Source organism: Tursiops truncatus, chromosome 2, assembly GCF_011762595.2.
Source record: "Tursiops truncatus isolate mTurTru1 chromosome 2, mTurTru1.mat.Y, whole genome shotgun sequence".
In the NCBI taxonomy this organism is placed as follows: domain Eukaryota; kingdom Metazoa; phylum Chordata; class Mammalia; order Artiodactyla; family Delphinidae; genus Tursiops; species Tursiops truncatus.
This window is the reverse complement of record NC_047035.1, coordinates 117,045,748-117,061,183: the sequence shown is the minus strand read 5'-3', so window position 1 is coordinate 117,061,183 and position 15,436 is coordinate 117,045,748. Positions and strand designations below refer to the sequence as shown.

Here is a 15,436-nt window from a genome sequence, read left to right as displayed (position 1 = left end):
GATATGCATTGGAGATTCAAAGATGTATATGACAAAGTCCCTGACTTCAAGGAGCACAGATTCTAAAATGAGAGAAATATATGCAAACGATCACAACACAGTGAAACAGTACTGTGACAGTTATAGGTACAAAGTGCTGCAGTAGCTGCATGATGCAGAAAGAGAGGGAGCATGCATTCTAAGAGGCAGCAACTAGAATGTATAAAGTCACACATATAAATCAGCATGGTATGTACAGGGAATTTAATTGATAATCGTTCAGCATACAAGTTCTGAAATCTGATTCTACTATTTACCAGCTCAATGACATAAAATAACAATCTCTATTTCAAAGGACTACGATGAAAATTAAATTAAATAGGGTCTTAGCATAGGGTCTGGCATATATTGAAAGGTCTCAATAAATGTTAACTTTTTCATGACAAAAACACTGAACAAACTAGGAATAAAAGGGAACTTCCTCAACCTGATAAAGGGCAGTTAGGAAAAACCCACAGGTAACATCATACTTAATGCTAAAAGACTGAATTCTTTCCCCCTAAGATCAGGAACAAGATGAGGATGACTGCTCTCACCACTTCTATTTAACACTGTGCTGAAGGTTTTAGTCAGGGCAATTAGGTAATAAAAAGACATAAAAGGCATCCAGATTGGAAAGGAAGAAATAAAACTATCACTATTTGCAGATGACAAGATATTAAATATAAAAAAATTCTAAGTAATAACTACTAGAACTAATAGTTGAACTAAGAGTTCAGCAAGGGTGCGCGATTTAAAAATCAATTACATTTCTACACTCCAGCAATGAACAATCCAAAAACAAAAGTAAAGAAACTATGCCATTCACAATACTATGAAAAAGAGTAAAGGACTTAAGAATAAATTTGACAAAAAAAGCACAACACATACATTGAAAATTATAAAACATCATTGAAAGAAATTAAAGAACACCTAAATAAATGAAGAGACCTCCAATGTTCATGGATTGGAAGGCTTACTATTGTAAAGTTTCCAAACTGATTTACAGATTCATAATACAGATCAACACAGTCTCTATCAAAATCCCAGACGGATCTTTTTATGTAGAACTTGACAAGCTGATCCTAAAATTCATATGAAAATGCAAGGGGGGACTTCCCTGGTGGTCCAGTGGTTAAGAATCCATCTTGCAATGCACGGACTCCCATTCAATCCCTGGTCCGGGAACTAAGATCCCCCATGCCGTGGGGCAACTAAGCCTGCACGCCACAACTACAGAGCCCACGCGCTCTGGAGACTGTGCACCACAACTAGAGAGAAGCCCACATGTGCACTGCAATGAAGACCCCGCGTGCCACAACTAAGACCTGACACAGCCATAAAATAAATAAATAAATATTTTAAAAAAGAAAAGAAAGAAAGAAAATGCAAGCACCAGAAGAGTCAAAACAACCTTGAATAAGAACAAACTTGGAGAATTCACACTTCGTGATTTCAAAACTTCCTACAAAACTACAGTAATCAGACAATGTGATACTAGCACAAGGAAAGATGTATAAATCAATGGAATCGAATTAAAAGTCCAGAAATAAATCCTTACATTTATGGTCAACTGATATTCTTTAAGGGTGCCAAGATAATCCAATGGCCTAGGACAACTAGATATCTGAATGCAAAAGAATGAAGCTGAGCCTCTACTTCACTCCATACATAAAAATTAACTCAAAATGAATCACAGACCTAAATTTGAGAGCTAAAACAATAAAACTTACATTTAGAAGAAAATATGAATAAATCTCCATCACGTTGGATTAGGCAATGGTTTCTTAGATAAAACACCAAAATCATAAGCAACAAAAGAAACATAGATAAAATTAAAAACTTTTGTGCTTTAAAGAACAATATTGAGAAAGTGAAAAGACAACTCACAGAATGGGAGAAAATATTTGCAAATCATATAGTTCGTAAGTGACTTGTATCCAGAATATATAAAGAACTCTTACAATAAAAGGATAACCTAATTTTTAAATGGGCAAAGGATTTGAATAGACATTTCTCAAAGTAAGATATACAAATGGCCATTAAGCGCATGAAAAGGTATTCAACATCATTAGCCACTAGGGAAATACAAATCAAAAGCACAATGAGGGCTTCCCTGGTGGCGCAGTGGTTGAGAGTCCACCTGCCGATGCAGGGGACACGGGTTCGTGCCCCAGTCCGGGAAGATCCCACATGCGGCGGAGCGGCTGGGCCCATGAGCCATGGCCGCTGAGCCTGCGCATCCAGAGCCTGTGCTCCGCAACGGGAGAGGCCACAACAGTGAGAGACCCGCGTACGGCAAAAAAAAAAAGCACAATGAGACCACTTTACATCCATTAGAATGGCTGTAATTTAAAAAAAGAAAAAAAGGCAGAGGATAATAACAAATGTTGGTGACGATATGGAGAAACAAATCCTCATACATCACTGGTGGAAATGAAAAATGATAGATAGTCTCTTTGGAAAACTGTGTGGCAGCTCCTTAAAATGTTAAACATGGATTTACCAAATGACCCAGCAATTCCACTCTTAGGTATGTACCCAAGAGAAATGAAAACATGTACACACAAAAACTTACACACAAATGTTCATAGCAAAATATTCATAATAACCCAAATGTAGAAACAACCTAAATGTCCACCAACTGATGAACAGATAAGCAAAATATGGTACATGCATATTGCAGAGTCCAGCTCCTGACCAAGAAATCGACGTGTGACTTTTCCAACCTGACCATAAATGACTACAAAGGCCCTGGCAGGCCTCACATAGGAAATCTGCCCTCCCCTGACCAGACTTGGCGCACAGTCAGTGCACTGCAGTCTCTGAAGAGAGTTGCAGTCAAGGACCCAGGCACCCCTGACTGACCATGCTCTTTAGCACAGCTGTATCCCTAGCCCAGGTACCTTCTTCCAGAGTTTCTTTATATGTGGCCTGCAGCTGAGGCCTTTCTTCAGGTGCCTCTTCTGAGAGCTTCTCATTAGGAAGGAAACATTAAAGACACTTTTTCTCTACTCTGACTCAGTACTTTTCCACTCCAAGTCCTTCCATCTCACCCTCCAACCAGCCCTGGGTCCATAAAACTGCAGGAATCTTTTGTTTGGGGCTCCCTCAGCAGTGAGACAACCCCCCCACCCCCGTACTGATTCACCTGAGTGAGAGGGCCTGCACTTTCTCAGGTTTAGCCTCTTGCTTATACTATCTCAGTAAGTGAATAAAGACTAGAATGTTACTTTCATTTTGGAATGTTGTTTTTAATCAGCTACCTTGATACCTGGAAGCTCAGTGCTTACCCCTGCCCCCCAACCCACTTCTCTCTCACAAGCTCAGCTAAACTCCTGACACATAAAATATAATATTATTTAGCCATAAAAAGGAATGAAGTACTGGTTCATGATGAACCATGGATGAACCTTGAAAACTTTATGCTAAATTGAAGAAATAAGTCACAAAAGACCACATACTGTACAATTCCATTTATATGAAATGTCCAGAATAGGCAGCTCTATAGAGAGAAAGTAGATTAGTAGCTGCCAGGGACTGAGTAGAGAGAGGAATGGATAGTGACTGCTAATGAGTTCTGATGTCTCTTTGAAGTGATGAAAATATTCTAGAATTAGACTGTGGTGATAGTTGCATAATGCTGTAAATACAATAAATTACATCAAATTTAAATAAATGGATGAATTTCATGGTATGTAAATTATTTCTCAGTAAAGCTGTTTTCTTAAAATTTTAGTTCCTAACATTCCTAGAGCACTAGTGAGATGGAAAAATGGATATAAAGCAGATTATACTGCTCTGCAGGAGTCTAAAATATCGTTTGAACACTGTAAAGGTACTGAAGGATTCTGAGTCATGGACTAACATGATGACATTTATCTTTTAGAAAAAGCACCCTCGTAAGTGTGACAAGAATGGCTTAGAGAGCAGCTGGACTCAAGGTGGAAAGACCAGATGATGGACTTATAATGTTACATTTAAAAAATTAAAAGATGAAGAAGATTTGAGCCAAGACATGTAAGAAAAGGGAAAGAGCTATGATACGATCTTTAGAGTGGAATGCTATCTATAGAAACCAAACACTAACATACTAAAGGATATATCCTTATTTTATAAGCACCCCCCCAAACAGAGGGAACTAGAGAAAATAATCAACTCCAAGAGAACAGAGTGGTAGAAAACTCTTAATAACTGAACTATTAAAATAGTTACCAGTTGTTGTAATCTATGACTTAACTAATTTGAAGGTTTGCCTTCAAGAATATCAGATTATAATGCCAATATCTTTCTCAAGTGCGTGTCAGGGAACAGCAGTGTGAACTTCAAACTTTGAGTATAAAAAACAAAGGAAAAATTCACTCAAAACTATTTTAATTGCTAGAACCAGCTTCATTTGTTTCAATCAAATGTCCTACAAAGTAAAAGTAAGCATGCTATATATGTAGCTTTATAATAAATAGTATTTGCCTCCTATTAAAACTCTCAGAGGAAAAGACATTAAATTTTTAATGCCTTAAATTTTTCAGAAACAATTATTTCTCATTATAAAATATATCTTAAAAGGCAAATGCATTTATAAAATATCTCACCTTAGGTTTTCAGACAAATCCACAAAGAAATCTCTATAGCATAACTTCCAGTTTAGGCAGATACCTGAATTGAAAAAAAGGAAAAAGACATGGTCAATATGACTAAATCTGAGTAGGGAACTTCATTTTTTCAAGAGAAGAACCCTAACTTGATCGTTTACCCCCTAAAATTTTGTGCTCAAGTTGTTCTTTAGAAGCTTGTAAAATGTCAAGGATCTTAATTCTGCTAGACTTTCTATTGTCTATAATTATTTAAACATTTTGACAAATCTTGAAATATAAAACTTATCAAAACATATATTATATTAACAAGGGTGAGGGGGATCAATTCAAGAAAAATAATTTTTGTTCACCTGCTCAAGTTTTCAAAACAGAAGGCATTTTCTAAAAGTCTGCACTCCCCATAATACCACCACCATGACCTCCTATCCTCACAAAAACGACAGAATTCAAAAATATGGAAATATAAAAGTAAACCAACAGCATGTGTTTATAAAACAAGAAAAGGGAAGATTAAATAAAACAAATGGCTAATAAGTTATGAAAATTTCACCTACATTGGCAAAGGAAATCAAATTGAGATATCATCTTTCATCCATAAAATTTGAGTTGTTTTTTAAATAAGATGTTAGTTATTAGTGCTGTTCCAGTCCTCCTCCTTCCTAGACTCACAGTAGAACTGCACTTCACTGCCCTGTTTCAACTTAGTTCTGGCTACATGACTTGCTTTAGCCACTAAAATGTACATAGACATGATATATTATTAGGCATAAGCTTTAGGAACCTGTACACAACTGGAAGACCTACCCACTGCTGCAGTGATTATGGAAAGAAGTAACCAGATGGAGCTCTGATCAGGATGGTTCACTAAATGACTCCAAAGAGAGAGAGAAGACCCCCTGCTGATATGTGTTAGACATGTAGCACGAGCAAAAAGTAAACATTGTTGTATTAAACCACTGAGATTTTGGGGATTGTTACTATACCATAATCTACAGCTATACTGATAGCTACAAATTATAATGTAATATAATAACATAATTATAGTAATATAATGATACAATATAATGGGCATCTTTGCACATACCCCTATTGTGGTAGTGTAAATAGGTAAAGTCTTTCTGGAAAGCAATTTTGCAATACACAAGAGCTTTAAAAAGTTCAAACCCTTTGACCTAGTAACTTCTCTCTCAGAACTCTGTTCTAAATAATAAAAAATCCAAAGATTTATATCATAGCACATTTATGACTGTAAAGAACTGGAAATAAACTAAAAGTTCATGGCCCAATTCAACATTCATGACACCATCAAGAAGCTTATAATTCAAAAGAAAACATAGTTCAGGTACATACAAAAAAAGTAAAAAATAAATATCCCAAAAGGTGCAACAAACAAAATGTTATAGAAATTCCAAAGAGTAAAATGTCAAGGGAAATGTTTAGGTAAGGTTTTGGGAAAGACTTTGATAAGAAAAGGGGGCATTCCAGGAAGTAGAAATGGAATGAACAAAGGTACAAAAGGGCAATTTGTTACAGCAAGGATTCTCACCATCTTTTTGTTTCCCTAGATCTGGCTCTAGCCAAGTGATAGCACACAGAATGTCCTTAATTTCTAAAGTAACTGAGCTACCCACAATATGAAATAAGTAAAAAGAAAAACACAGATGTAATATGCTGGTTAAGGTAACCAGTATTCAAAAAGTAGACAGTCTACACCTTCTTAAGTTTTCCAATAGCCTCTGTGAACAACAACAAAAATACAACATACCTGCAAAACCAAATGTAAATTCTGTGCATTAAGACTGACTCTGTTATTTTCATAACATTAAGCATACCAAAAGAGCTGAAAGTTTTCACATTTTTATTATTTTAGCTTCCTTTCTACTGAGTAATTTTATTCTATGGATAGCAAACTTTGCTATTCAGCTCAATCCATACCTAGGGCCTAGTAGATGCTATCTAAACACTTGTTGAATTAATATTGGGATTTAATATATATTTCACAGAAAATACTCCTCATTTCTAATTATTCAGAGTAATGGGAAGTAGAAAGAAAATAAGTAACATTAATTGAAAATCTTGTAAAAAATGAAGCCATAAAAGAACTTAAACCATTATTTTCAAAACGCTCCTTGAAGCAAATAATCTGTTTACCAGTAACTCAAGCCTTTATTGTAGCCTTTGTTGTTATGCTACACACATACACCATCAAGACAGTCATTTTTACTAAATATAGCTTGAGAGAAAAAAATCACATAATTTGATACCCAGAAAAATGCCAGTAGTTCACCTTTGTATTCCACACAATTCCTAGCACATAGTGGGTGCTTTCAAATCATTCATTGAGTTGAACAGTCACAGAGAAAATGCTTATTCTGCTGTCCATATGAGTTCATTATATTTCAAAGGTATGAGTCATCAACTCTGACAATAAAAGCAAAACTTACACCCCTACAAATCCTTGACATATCTCAAGAGCTCTCAGAAATGAGAAGAGATATCCATAGACATGTTCCCTAAGTTACACAAATGTAAGAAGATAAAGCGTTTTCACTGTTGCAGATTTGCTATATTTAGATGGCTCTGAATTAAATTATTCAAGCATATACAAATACAACATTGAAGGGGTCCACATACTTGCTCCTGACAGTCTGGAAACAAAAGCTGCTATTCAGATAAAAGATGATAGGCAACAGGAATCTGACAGGCCAGTAATTTACTTCCTTTTCCACACGTTTGAATTTGTAGGCCTCCATAGTTATTAAGCAAAATTAGTTTCATGATGTCAGCCAAAAAGCCTCATGGGCAACAGTTTTATGTCATTAAAAAAAAAAACTACCATCCTCAATCTGTTTGAATTTGTGTTTGCTCATTAGAAGCCTCTCAGTGAATCAGCAGAGAAGTTTTCTCATTGCACTCTTGCTCTATCAATCTTTAGTATAGCCCTGAACTGTAACAAATTCCTATTCTCCCTTCTTTCCCTACACCTAAAATAATTAGATACAGTTAAAGAAACTGAATATCAAACAGTCTTGCAGTTCTTTACCAAAAATGGAGCAATTTCAAAGATACAAATGTGGTCTTAATATATATTTATTCAGCTTAAAAAATCAAAGGTCAGAGAAAGGCATCTTCATCTTCCATCTCTCCTATTTGTTCATGTCTGAATCCACCATGCTCTTTCACACTCCTTTGCCTTTGCAAATGCTATTTTCCCCTCAGCTTGGTTAGAACCTCCTCCTCAAATCTGACTATGGCAAATTTCTAGTCACCATAGAAGTCTTTACTAGTTTTCCCCCAAAAGGCTCATGCAAACCTTCCCCTATGTACTGTCTATACACTTTCATTAAGTACTTCTCAAACTGGGTAGTAACTCTGACTCTACAGTCAGAGGACTGAACACCTCTTGGCAGAGCTAATATTCAGCTGGTACATACCAGTACAGCATTAAGGGTTGTGCTGAAATACTTCCGTAATATGGTCTGGCAAACAGTCACTGCCCCAAACTTCACCAGCTCTAAGGTACCTGCTGCTGATGGCGCAGTCTTCCCACCCCACCATCACCACCACCACCACACCAACTCAACAACAAAAGCAGCAAAGCCTGATGCAGTATAAAGAATACAGGGGTCCTTCAAGACCCTGAATCCAGTGCTATGGCCATCTTGACTGCCTGGTGTCTGTGTTGTAGTGACTGACAAATACTCTGAAAATCATTCCTGCCTCTTTGTACCCAAAGCCTAGCATATGGTAGACCTTTAATGAACTGTTTTTTTATCAAAATAATGAATGAATTAATACCAGCTCTACTCAATGACCCAAGGCCAATGGATATGCTGTCAAAATTATGCAGACAGTGATCAGACTGGCAAGAAAAATCCAGGTCCTTAAGTACAACACAGGAAAAGTGGTCAAGTCTGCCTATTTTCTATGTTTGTCTTCAGCCTCTGATAAAATAAATGCTTAATTTGACAATGTGGGCAAAAATCTTCAGTGTGATACTTTATAGAGCATATGATTCAAGGTTTGTTTTTTTTTTTACATTATTAAGCAAAGTTTAAAAACAAAGTTCTTATAAAAACCATACTTTCTATAAAAATACCACAGTGATCACTGAACTCTAATCAGTGTCTTGAACATGAAGACAGGTATCACTAAGGAAGAACACAAGTAATTAATTCAAATGGAGAGGAAAAGGCAAGAATAAGAAGAGTCAGTTAATTATGAATCACATGTCTAATTACAGATTTTGCCAGGGGTTTCAGATACTTCTAATTAGTTTTACTTGGTATATTAATTATAAATAGAACACCATGAGAGAATTTTCTAATCACAGGAATTTACTGAGTATGTAAAATCAGATTTTAAGTTATCATCTTTCTAATTTAATAATTAAATGTTCAATAATGCATGACAGGAATTCCCTGGTGGCGCAGTGGTTAAGAATCCGCCTGCCAATGCAGGGGACACGGGTTCGAGCCCTGGTCCGGGAAGATCCCACATGCCGTGGATCAACTAAGCCCGTGCGCCACAACTACTGAGCCTGCACTCTGGAGCCTGCAAGCCAAAACTATTGAGTCCGCCTGCCACAACTACTGAAGCCCGCGTGCCTAGAGCCCGTGCTCCGCAACAAGAGAAACCACCACAGTGAGAAGGCTGCGCACCACAACGAAGAGTAGCCCCCGCTTAACACAACTAGAGAAAGCCCGCGCACAGCAACAAAGACCCAATACAGCCAAAAATAAATAAATAAATTTATTTTTTTTTAAAAATGCATGATAATTTTTTGAAGGTCATCAGTAAAATACACAGCACATTAAAGTCAAGCTACTCAGAACACTACTAAGGTAGTGACAGAAGCTTTAAAAAATCCATAAGGTAGAAGATGTATAGCTGAAAGAAGGATGAATACGGAGCTTTAATAAGAATTTTGAACTTATAAGTGGTGATATACTGATCATTCTAGGCCACTTTCTGGTAGGAAAATCATCTTTCAGTCATCCTATAGGGAGTTTCAGAGAGTTATAAAATTTAAGTATTATAAAAATCATGATGCAAGGAAGAATAATAGCAACATTTTCTACAAGAGAAGCTTAATTATCTAATTTCACATTGTCCCATTAATTATCAATCTTTAGTAAAACAAGGCTGATCAACATACATAGCTGCTAATGGAAAATTCTAGAAGGTAACAAAATCTCAAAAAGCATCATGTAGTATTTAGAACAAATCGAGGAAAACCAGCCTGAATTTTCTTTTTGGTAGTTATTAAATTAGAAACAAGAGAAGAGAAAACAATACTATAATGATTTTAATGTTAATAAATGCTTTTAAAGTCTCACTAATCCTAATTTGAAACAACCATGTAAATTATCTTGGCTATTAGCACAACCATATGAATTTAAACAGCAACTGTATACAATGAATAGGTTAAGTAATAGTAACAGCAGCTACCACTACTGAGTAACTATATACTATACCAGATAGAATGCAAGGTGCTTTACATAGTTCAAATATCAAAAAGATAAGAGAAAATCAATTATTAAGTAACAATTGTTTGTCCCTCAAAGACAGGCATTCCCCTACTATTACAAACAGCAAATGGATAGGTGTGTTTCTGGAAACCCTGGAACACCATGTTCACCAACCTAAGATTATCTACCTCCAATCACACGACCTTCTATGAGGGACTTATGCCTTAGGTAACTTTAGATTGAAGGATGTTTGCCAAGGGAAAAAAAGTTTTATTTAGACAATACAAATTAATAATACGATTTGTTTTATTAGGTCAGACTCAATTCCCCAGCACATCCCAAGCTTTCCTCTCCCCATTCACAGAGAATATTACAGAGATTCTAAGGAACTCAAAAAGACCAATAAATAAATTTTAAAATGGTAGTATGGATTTTTAAATTAAGGGAATAACATAATGAAAATCGTGTTTTAAGAAGATTAGGGTAAGCGGGGGATAAATTGGGAGATTGGGAATGACAATATACACACTACTACATATAAAATAGATAACTAATAAGGACCTACTGTATAGCACAAGGAACTCTACTCAATACTCTGTAATGGCCTATATGGGGAAAGAATTTAAAAAAGAGTGGATATATGTAGATATGTAACTTTGCTGTATACCTGAAACTAACACAACATTGTAAATCAACTATACTCCAACAACAATTTTTTAAAAAAGAAGATTAATAACATGACAAAACAATCTGGGACTGCAGCTGGGAGATAATGGAAGCAAGTAGACCAACTCAACATGAGATGATAACTGGTCCATTCGGAATAAGACAATGGCTGATGGAATAGTAAAGAAGAGCTGAACCTGACATTACCAACAACTTTCACCTTTCTATTACAAGTTCAGTTCATCCTGAGAATAAGGTAGATGCAAATTATTATTTTCTTAATTTGTCTGACAGAAGAAAGGGAACTTTAAGAGTTCACTTGTGAGGTCTTAAGGTCTTCATTTTCTACCCACGTTACAGAGCGCCTGAAATTCAACCACCAGAAAATCATCCTTCTCAATTACAACGTCCTACTGTCCTGGCATTTTCTGCCAAAATACCCTAGAAAGAATAATTTCAGAAGTACTCATTTAACCATTATTGATGGAAATTAGCTTGCTTGCCTGCCTTCTCCATGAGCACCCACCTCCATCCCCACCCCCATCTTCATAAACAGGACCAGGGCAGAAACAAGGGTCCAAGAACCTAATTTTATCTGACCTGGATGTGAGACTAAAAGAGACTAGATGCTCTGCCAAAATTAGTAATGAAATCAGAATCAGAGCCAAGAGCTTTAAACTCCTAATCTCAGAGCTTTAAGATAACTCATATTTTCTCTGCCACTGGATATAATGAAAATTTTTTAAAACTTCTTAATGTAATAATAACAAAAAAAAAATCACAGAGCTTTCAAACTAGACTCCATCCTCCTTTGTTGTTGTTGTTTTAACACATTAGTGGGGCAAGAGCAGTAATAAACACAGCTAAGGGCTTCCCTGGTGGCGCAGTGGTTGAGAGTCCACCTGCTGATGCAGGGTACAGAGGTTCGTGCCCCGGTCTGGGAAGATCCCACATGCCGCAGAGCGGCTGGGCCCATAAGCCATGGCCGTTGAGCCTGCGCATCCGGAGCCTGTGCTCCGCAACGAAAGAGGCCACAACAGTGAGAGGCCCACATACCGCAAAAAATAAAAAATAAACACAGCTAATAAATCAAAGAGGATATGAATCTAAGTTTCCTTCAGGGACTCCCTGCCACAGTCAAGGCAAAGTTCTGAAGCTATAGCCTGGTAAATAAGGTCCTTAGTATTTAAAACCCAACAATCCTTTTCAACCTCATCCTTCACCACACCACTTTCCACTTCCCCATTTATCACCATATCTACTGAATGAATACAGATGCCCAGTGTTCAACGTCTTCTCATACCTCCATGCCTTAGCTCATTCCACTTTTCTTCATAGAACACTCTTTTCCCCTGCTGGCATGGCTACATTGAGCTCCTGCTCCTCTTAGAAATAATTTCTTGACAGGCCTCCTGTTGGACCCTGAAACACATTCCTCCCCTAACCCACACCAAGTCTGAAATAGGCTCCCTCCTTTATGCACATCTCTACCAAACTTCTCAGAGGGTATTTCAATTCCCAAACTAGTGAATTAGTTTTGTACATTATAGGTACTAAAATAATCATTAGTTCCCAGTGCTGTGTTCTTTCTACATAACAGTATTCAATCTACTCCATCATGATGTACATCTGAGGTTTCTTCCCCTTCTTTTTGTATTTTGGTTTGCTGTCTAAGAATCCTCAGTATATTTCCTATTAACTCGACAGGTTTAAGCACATTTAGAATGTGGTTATTAGCTTCTTAAAAGAGAATCCAACTGAAATTAAATACAAATGGAAGTTTTTCCATTATAAGGCTTGATGGGTCAATCTGACCAAAAAAGGAACTTTTATGAATATTCATAATCTTGCTAAAAAAAAACTTCACTTAAAATGTTCTCTGGGGCTTCCCTGGTGGCACAGTGGTTGAGAGTCCACCTGCCAATGCAGGGGACACAGGTTCGTGCCCCAGTCCGGGAAGATCCCACATGCCATGGAGCGGCTAGGCCCGTGAGCCATGGCCGCTGAGCCTGTGCATCCAGAGCCTTTGCTCCACAACAGGAGAGGCCACAGCAGTGAGAGGCCCGCGTACGGAAAAAAAAACAAAAAACAAAACAAAACAAAAAAAAAACGTTCTCTGTATCTACTTGGAAAATGTATTCATACAACAGCTTCTGAATGATCAAAAAGGTGAAATATCAAACCAGTTTATGTCATTATTTTAAATAGAGGATGGTATCCACACTGCAATAGGAAATATCTGCCTTCAGAAAAAACATCAGAGTTAAAACTTGCAACATCCAATTCCATGTTCCCTTGATCTTTTTAGGTAGGATAATTGTTAAAGGATACATCAAAATCTGACAACCACACTCCTCAGGACCCTGTTCAAAACTTTCCTACTAGGGTACCAAAATGTTCATTGCAGCTCTATTTACAATAGCCAGGACACTGGAGCAACCTAAGTGTCCATCAACAGAGGAATGGATAAAGAAGATGTGGTACATATATACAATGGAATATTACTCAGCCATAAAAAGGAATGAAATTGAGTTATTTGTAGTGAGGTGGATGGACCCAGAGTCTGTCATACAGAGTGAAGTAAGTCAGAAAGAGAAAAACAAATACCATATGCTAACACATATATATGGAATCTAAAAAAAAAAATGGTCATGAAGAACCTAGGGGCAAGATGAGAATAAAGATGCAGACGTAGAGAGAATGGACTTGAGGATATGGGGAGGGGGGATGGTAAGCTGGGACAAAGTGAGAGAGTTGCATGGACATATATACACTACCAAATGTAAAATAGATAGCTAGCGGGAAGCAGCCGCATAGCACAGGGAGATCAGCTCCGTGCTTTGTGACCGGGATAGAGAGGGTGGGAGGGAGGGAGACGCAAGAGGGAAGAGATATGGGGACATATGTATATGTATAACTGATTCACTTTGTTATAAAGCAGAAACTAACACACCACTGTAAAGCAATTATACTCCAATAAAGATGTTTAAAAAAAAAAAACAAAAAACTTTCCTACTAGGGATTCAGACTAGGGCTCCATGGCACCCCAATGCCACTACTGTAAAACAAACAAATAGCAGCTTCAAACAAAACACCATCCAAAACTACACCCAGCTATAGCCTGAAATTGGTGACAAACCCCAAGTCTGTTGCAACCCCATATTCAAAACAGTTTCTATAATAATACTACGTTGAGAGCTTTTACCAAATCAATGGTTCTAATAAAAGCACAAAATGTAATCTAAGATAAAATACTCATATGGGTGCTACTTTGCTTTTCAGAATGACTTGGTTAATCTATTTAACCTATTCTGTCTACACATTAAGGTCTAAAATGTAGTACTTGTAAAGTTACTATTTTAAAATGTTTTCTAAGCCATTTGGCACACCTTAAGTCCATTACTCTTGTTCTAAAACAGAATTACTACTCACTGAAGGGAACATACTTAGAATTAAACTTTTTAAAATACAGATCACAAATAAGAATATTAGTCAACTTGAGTCAGAAGGTTAAAATCTAACAAAATGATGTATTACCATACCTCAAAAATGAAGATATGTTACTGAACTCATTCTAATTGTAATAAGATGGAATTTCCTTTATTTACTTGAGGGGGATATAGAATGTAGAAAATAAACTAGGTACTCTAAAGATCAGAGTGAAAGAAAATACAACCTAACTCGATGTGAAATTTAGTACCAAACATCCCCCCCCACACACACACACAAAACAAGCTCGCAAAGTATTATATTTTTGCCCTCTCCTTCACTTTTCCCTGCTGCCAGTTGCCTGTTTCAGATGTTCTCGTGCAGAGGAAATAGCAACAATGCCATTTTCCTTCCAAATGCAATCAGGTTTTGGCAAACTTAAGTCAGTATGTCAGTTAAAAATAGAAACTCAACTCAAAATGTGTTTGGCAAATATCTACTTAAGTATTGAGTAGTTCTCCTCTCTTGAATGGTATTGAATTTTCCACTTATCATTTTTAAATGTACAAATAAAACTAAAAACCTGCACATGTAGCTGACCAAGTAATAGCTTCCAAATTAATAATACATTATGCAAGACTCTTTTATAAGCATTCACTAAGAGCAAAATTATGCCATTTTGGAAAGAGAATTCCTGTCAGATTGGTCCTTAGTAGCCATGATATTTCAAAACACTGCTTTTGTTTTTATATAAACACTATTGTGACTCCTTTATAAGTTGGCAGGCAACTTTGCCAGAAGCTCAAACAACTGTTTTCATCAAGTAAGTGTCTTCACTGGACCCTCCACCAGATCCATTCAAGAGTATTAAAATAGGTCTACATAAATAAAGTTTTATTGAAACATAGTCACACCCATATGGTTATGTTTTGCTATGGTTACTTGTGCTCTACAAAGGCAGAGTTGAGTAGAGACAACATGAGTTGTGACAGAGATCATATGGCCTACAAAACCTAAAATATTTACTCTCTAGCCCTTTACAGAAAAAAATCACCTATACCAGAACTTTTTCAAAATAAACTGGATAAAATTATCTCACCATTAACTCCACTGTTCACCTGTCTATGAAATGAAAGTGACAGAGTACTTACAGAATTTCTTAAATGCAATTCACTCTTTAATATTTATATTACTAGGAACCCATGTATAAGATACTGTTCTGAAATACTGAACAAAGACTCAGCAACTCAGATGAAG

The 15,436-nt window shown here is 36.6% G+C and overlaps 1 protein-coding gene across 24 annotated transcripts in view; it reads right to left on the bottom strand.

Moving 5' to 3' along the window:
* Positions 1–15,436, bottom strand: part of PEAK1 (pseudopodium enriched atypical kinase 1) — a 293,418-nt gene that overhangs the window by 236,064 nt on the left and 41,918 nt on the right. For all 24 annotated transcript variants that reach the window (XM_073801286.1, XM_073801289.1, XM_073801288.1 and 21 more), the window contains one exon: positions 4,611–4,674. The gene's annotated coding sequence lies outside the window, so the exon portion shown is untranslated. The remainder of the gene's footprint in view (positions 1–4,610; positions 4,675–15,436) is intronic.